The sequence below is a fragment of the Schistocerca piceifrons genome, chromosome 2, assembly GCF_021461385.2.
Source record: "Schistocerca piceifrons isolate TAMUIC-IGC-003096 chromosome 2, iqSchPice1.1, whole genome shotgun sequence".
NCBI classification, from domain to species: Eukaryota; Metazoa; Arthropoda; class Insecta; order Orthoptera; family Acrididae; genus Schistocerca; species Schistocerca piceifrons.
In genome coordinates this window covers 117,951,000-117,957,693 of record NC_060139.1, presented here as the reverse complement: position 1 = coordinate 117,957,693, position 6,694 = coordinate 117,951,000, and positions in this window count along the sequence as shown.

Genomic DNA, 6,694 nt, shown 5'->3' with positions numbered 1-6,694 from the left:
TCAGAAACAGTGGGAATTAGGGAAGTCCAGTAGCAGAAAGAACATGAGTTCTTGTCAGTTCTGTGCAAGGTTACCAACGCAAAAAAAACGAGATAAAGGGAATTATTCAGATAGTTAAAGGAGCGGAAAATTTAACTGTGGTAGGTAATTCGGTAGTAGGAAAAAGACTAAATGGAAAAATGCGAGGAACGTTCAATAATTATTATTATTTACATTTTATGGCCTTCATTGGACCACTCTAGCCAACTTTATACAAAGAATTTTTCAGTTTCCTGTCAGCCCAGTACTTCTTCATTCTCTCTGATCTCATCCGTCTTTCTCCATCGGAAATCACCCTTCCTATTGTCTGTTTGTTGATTTTCGTTTGCAGTCTGGTTTATTTGTCTGTGAGTTTCACGATTTTGTCGCTTTTGTTTCTTAGGTCTTCCAGTGTAATCTGTAGCTCATCCATATCTTCCTTGATTTCTGTAATCCACTCAATGTTGCACTTACTATTCCACAATTTTTCTATTAATCCCTTGATGATGCTGTTCTCTGTTGTTCTGATTAGATGTCCGAAAAATGAAATGCTTTTCTTCCTGATTGTACTATTTCTATCTCTTTGTAGACTGTTTCATTTGAAGCTACTCTCCAGTGTCCATCTTTCTGGAACGATTTGTTGATGCCCGTACTGATGATTCTTCTCTCTATTTTGAATATTTTGTCTATTTGTGCAGTGTTAGTTGTTTTGAAGATGGTTTCACTTGGGTATATTATTTCTGGTTGAGTGGCTGTTTTGTAGTGTTTTAATTTTGTTGCTATTGACAGGCTCTTTTTGTTGTAGGTGTTCTTGGTGATATATTGTGCTCTAGTCAATTTGTTTATTCTGTTATGCCATGCTGGCTTTTCATTAAGGATATATATGTTATGATTTCTCCCAGATATTTAATTTATCTACAATTCAATAATTAATGCAACATATTTTTTTTCTAGACAAATTTCGGTTGAAAACATGCGAAGTTTGTTGTGGGATATCGTGAAATATTCCCGCTTCCATCCATATAGATTCAAGTTCCGATAGGTGCGGCGCTGTACGTAGCCTTCAAAATGGTGTCTGTAACGGATGTGCATTCCAAGCAGAGAGCTGTCATTGAGTTTCTTTTGACAGAAAACCAGAGCATAGTAGATATTCACAGGCGCTTGCAGGATGTTTACACAGATCTGGCAGTGAATAAAAGACGTTGGACGAGGCATCTGTCATCATCGCAATGATGTCGCGCAAACCTGTCCGATCTCCCGGGTACCAGCCGACTGCACACAGCTGTGGCTCCTGCAGTGTTGGAACGTGTGGACACTCTCGTTCGAGGTGATCAACAAATCACAGCTGTGGCTCCTGCAGTGTTGGAACGTGTGGACACTCTCGTTCGAGGTGATCGACAAATCACCACCAAACATGTCGCTGATCAACTGGACGTCGCTGTTGGTATTTGCTGACGCACTTTTTTGACACATTCGTCCACCAGTTGATGTACCCAAAGGTGTGTGGCCGCTGACTTCCCTGCAGTCCAACAGAAGAGCAATGAAGGACCCCATCTCTGTGGAATTGCTTGCGTGTTACTTGGCTTATGATGACAATTTTTTGTTGAACGTAGTTGCAGACGATGAAACATGCGTTCATCACCTCGAAAGGGAAATAAAACTGCTAACCACGTAGTGATGCCACACCATCTCTCCTCCCAATAAAAGTTCAAAGTCGAATCCTCAGCCGACAAAGTCACGGCGACGGTCTTCTGGGACCCTGAAGGGGTTGTTCTGTTTGATGTCCTCCCTCAACAAACGATTAACTTAGAAGTGTGTTTTACTACCCACGGGAAACTGAAGAAACAACTTGAGCGTGTTTATCGCCACAAAAATGCAAACGAACTTCTCCTTCCATGAAACGCAAGGCCTCACACAAGCCTACACACCCAAGAGGAGATCACGAAACTTCATTGGACTGTTGTTCTTCAACCACCCTACAGCCCGGATCTCGCATCTGCCGATTTCCATCTGTTTGGTCAAATGAAGGATGCACTCCGCTGCAGTAAGGGATAATGGGGAAGTTATCATGCAGCAGGACGTTGGCTCCCACTCCAACCAGTAGAGTGGTGTAATGCGAGCATATACGTCCTCCCAGTGAGGTGGCGTAAGCCATTAGACTGAACAGAGAGTAAGTTGAAATATAGGGTTTTATAGGCAGAAGAGCTTGAAATAATGTGGCGTATTGGAATCCTGAATAATACATGTGTTGCATTACTTACTGAACACTCTCCGGGTAGGAGAACATGAACTGGGTGGAAGGAATGGAAGTGAAAGCCACTTGGCAGAGTTTTTCACAGAGCCTAACTGAATCATAGCCGATGCTAGGTATAAGATTCATGTAAGAAGGTTGTGTGCCTTTAAGAGACCTAGGACACTGGAAGGTATCAGCTTGAGTGCATAATGGTAAGATAGAAATTTCGAAACCAGATATTAAAGTGTCAGACATTTCCAGGAAAAGATCTAGAAAATGGTTCAAATGGCTCTGAGCACTATGCAACTTAACTTCTGAGGTCATCAGTCGCCTAGAACTTAGAACTAATTAAACCTAACTAACCTAAGGACATCACACACATCCATGCCCGACGCAGGATTCGAACCTACGACCGTAGCGGTCGCTCGGCTCCAGACTGTAGCACCTAGAACCACACGGCCACTCCGGCCAGCAAAGATCTAGACTCTGGCCACAATTTCTTGATTTGAACTGCGGACTAAAACCGAAAAAATTGAAAAAAAGGTAGGAAATTAAAGAGATAGGATAAAAATTGTAGCAGCCAGTGATTTTTGAGAGTTTCAGTGAGAGCATTAGGCAACATATAATAGAAACAGGGGAAAGGAATACAATGGAAAACGAATGGGTGGCTTTGAGAGATAAAATCATGAAGGCATCAGAGTATCACACAGGTAAAAGGACAAGACCTACCTTACCCACGACTGAACCTATGTGGCCATTCCATTTTATATCCCTACAAAGTGTTACACTCAGGTATTTGTATCAGTTGGCCAGTTCCCACTTCACTTCTTTAGACTCTTGTACTCGCACTTTGGTTTCTGTATAAGTCGTATACGACCTTTCGGTCCATATATTTGATCCTTGCTACCTTTAAAATTACAAAGAGTGCAGTCCAGTCCACATTGTCAAAAGCTTTGTCTAAATCTACAGATGTTATAAACGTAGGTTGCTTTTCTTTGACCTATCTTGTAGGAATTTGTATGTGTACAAGCTGATTTCATGAAAAAAAATCACACACTGAATCTACAAGCTTCTCTTCCTGCAGGCAAACTGAACTGCATATTGTTGGATGCAACTGTGAGGTATGAAGTGGTCAACCATGAAAGAATTCATTTATCAGAGGACAATGCAGAACTTAAAACTTCAATACAGACAGCTTGATACTACAATGCAAACAGCAACAGCACCACGCACTTTAGCATCAACAGTAACATTTTACAACACAGCAGCCACATCCCAGCACACAGTGCCCAGAGTAATATTCTGGGCTGTCAGTGCAATATTCAATGTGTGCATGTACCCCCAAAGGGGTGTGACACCCATACCAAACAATAGCTAAATAGACAGGATCCATAATGAGGAGTCAGACATGATACCATGCATCAAATACTCAGCAGAAGTGGACCATTGGTGCATTTTAAAATGCAGTGTCTAGTGGAAGATAGCTTGCATGCAGCTAAAACTGTGGCAGATGAGCTACTGCAAGTGGAAATAGTGCATCCATTAGGCAGTTCGTGAGCCTCAGTCCACTTCACTGCACCACCTCCAACAACAAACATCACCTCCAGCTGCATCCACACCCATTCCCTCTTTTATGGGTCTATGGAATGAATAACTAATCTAATCTAATCCATGTCTGGACAATGTACAGCGCTCCTTTTATGCCTGTCCTCAGGATCCACCTCAGTAGTTAGATGATTACATTTTGGATTCAGTGAAGGCAAGATTCATGACTGATACATTTAGCCATGGCGAGAGCGTTACAAATCTCATAGAAAGTTTGAAGTGGGACACACTTGCAGATAGACGATGCGCTAAATGGAAGGGGCTCTTCACTAAACTCCAAAATCCAATCTTCGCCAAGGTATGTGCAGTTCTTAAGTTCTGTATTGGGAACAAGAGATTAATTGTTGCTAGTATTACAGGACTTATTCTTGCAGAATTTCCCTTCAGCTCTTTACAGAAACTGGCAACCCTGCCAGGATGTATTCAAATACACATACAGTCTGATTTTGAATTTTAACTGCAGGTAGGAAGAACAAAAATTCTACTTGTATGTAATAGGTACCAACCTATAAGAATTTTACATTTGTAAACTGGACATCAGTTAACACTAAGGAAGTAACACTTTTTTATTTTTATTTTTTGTGAGTGAGAGCTTTAAAGTTTAACAGCTTTACACTGCCACGAATAATCTAAATTTTAAGCACCAAGAAATTATTATTAAATGACATGCTTTAATTAAAATTCATCACTGTACGGTGTGGAGAGATATCTTTAGCTCATTTAGGTATTCAGTTCATTTGTTAGCTAATGTGTAGATTAAGTTTGTCCAAGTATCTGAGGAGAGTAGCTGTAAAGTGGTGAGAAGACATCACATGTGGCTCTGCGACTGGGCACAGCTAGCCACATCACACCTGTATGGGAGAACAACTTGCGGAAGCCAGAACCAAAGAGAGATTATTGAGTATTGTAGGTATATGGTAGTTATCAGTTATTTTGGGTGGCTTTGCAGTTTTGCAAAGCAGTGGATCCCAGACTGAGGAAATTTATAATACTGAGTAGTAATAACTGAAAGAATATATACAGATTAAACTAGAAAGATGGGTGAAGAATTAAAAGCTTTTATGGAACAGATTAAAGCTGGGCAGGAGGTTTTAAAAACTGAACTCAATGCTGTATAAGATGATTTAAAGAAGGGTAATCAAGAGTCAAAGACAAAACTAAGAAATCGGCTGGAGGAGGTGAAAAGGGATAGAGAGGCAATACAGTCTGAGCTTAGTAGGAAATATAAAGAGGTTAACTATACGATATTAGCAGTATAAAATTTATTATGTGAACAGGAGACATTTCTGGGTGAAATTGAAAAGTCTTTTAGTCTTTTATTGATTGATTTCAATGATTCAGATAAGGGAAAAAGAGACATATTCAAACTCCAACTAAGGAACTCAAAAGATACTGAAGTATAGAATAGATAAAACCCAAAGGCATGCAATAGACAAGATTACGCAAGCTGACTTTCCTTTCAATGAAGTTAGTTTCTCAGGAAAGAAAACTGATTTGAATTATGAACATGGTTTAAGGACTGAAAGTTGTATAACTACAGTTCCATGAAATAAGAAAGACCATCGTTCTCATGACAGTAGTGGAAATCATTCTTCAAAGGTCCACTGGTCATTGAGCAACGATGTGCTGTGGTCAGAGATCAAGGAAGAACGTAGTAGATGGGATTTGGTGGAAGATTTAATGCTAGGAATAAAAAACAGTAGGAATAGCTTGCCTCAGATTAAACGCAAGGGGGCTGTTCATCCCGTTATTTTTTAAAAGTCTTTTCAGGGAGCTCTACCTTCACCCTGTGATAGCACCAAGAGTATAAGATAAGTCATTTGGAAGAAGACACTTGTCTGTGGGCCATGTTGAATTTGAATATATTTTCCACTGTTGAAGACCTGGTCTGATCTGAAAACATTAAGAGAAAACTGAGATTTGGATTGTTTGGTCCCTAACTTAGGATTGAGCTACAAATGCACTTATACATCGAACGACTTTACAAAGAGGAATGCACGAAAAGTGCTTATGGAAATGTCTCCAAATGAGGCAAACTCTGTGCATTAACTAACCGTGATTTACTGGGGGGGGGGAATTTCATCTTTACATCACCCAACATTGTAACAATGTATGGTAACCGCCCTGTTAAACTTTTTAGAAGCTTAGTCAGCCGGTGTCGTAATTTTGAAATGAGAGTTCGTATGATTCTTTTGTAATAAATACTTCGCGAGAAGCGCCGTTGCCACACAGGCAAAGGTCAATTGTGGAAACTAAGATACCGAATATTAAAAATAATGCTATTAAGGAATACACCATACAGACTACAAAAACAAAAAAAAAGAGGGCACGTACATTCGCGAGTGAGTGGTTCAAAATAAGAATTAATACTGTAAGGGAAATAGGCCATAAGTGTAGTTACGTCGGTACGCACTCAGTCGTATGCGAACGTATGATAGGGATAGAGGTAGGTACGTTCTCATTACTATCATTCCCCGTGGCCTGGGTAAAAAGAATTCTTGTTAAAATGCGTTTATTCATCTAAGAAAGACAATAATCGGACATCGTAATTAAATGAAAAGAAAGATTGCAGTTTCTGAATGTTGCGGCAAATATGACCTATATATTGAAACTGACATTCACGGCCACGAAGGGAAAGAGATGAATACATTCACGTACCTCTATTGTTGAGCAGTGCCATCATGAAGATCATTGACTCCATGTAAATTCTCCATATAAAATTAAAATAATAATAATAATCTTCCAGAGTTATAGTAGCTGGGATCCACGGTATCGTAAATAAGAAAGTCGCTTTGTTTCACCGGTTGCTTTCATTATTTGGCACAATTTCAATGCTAA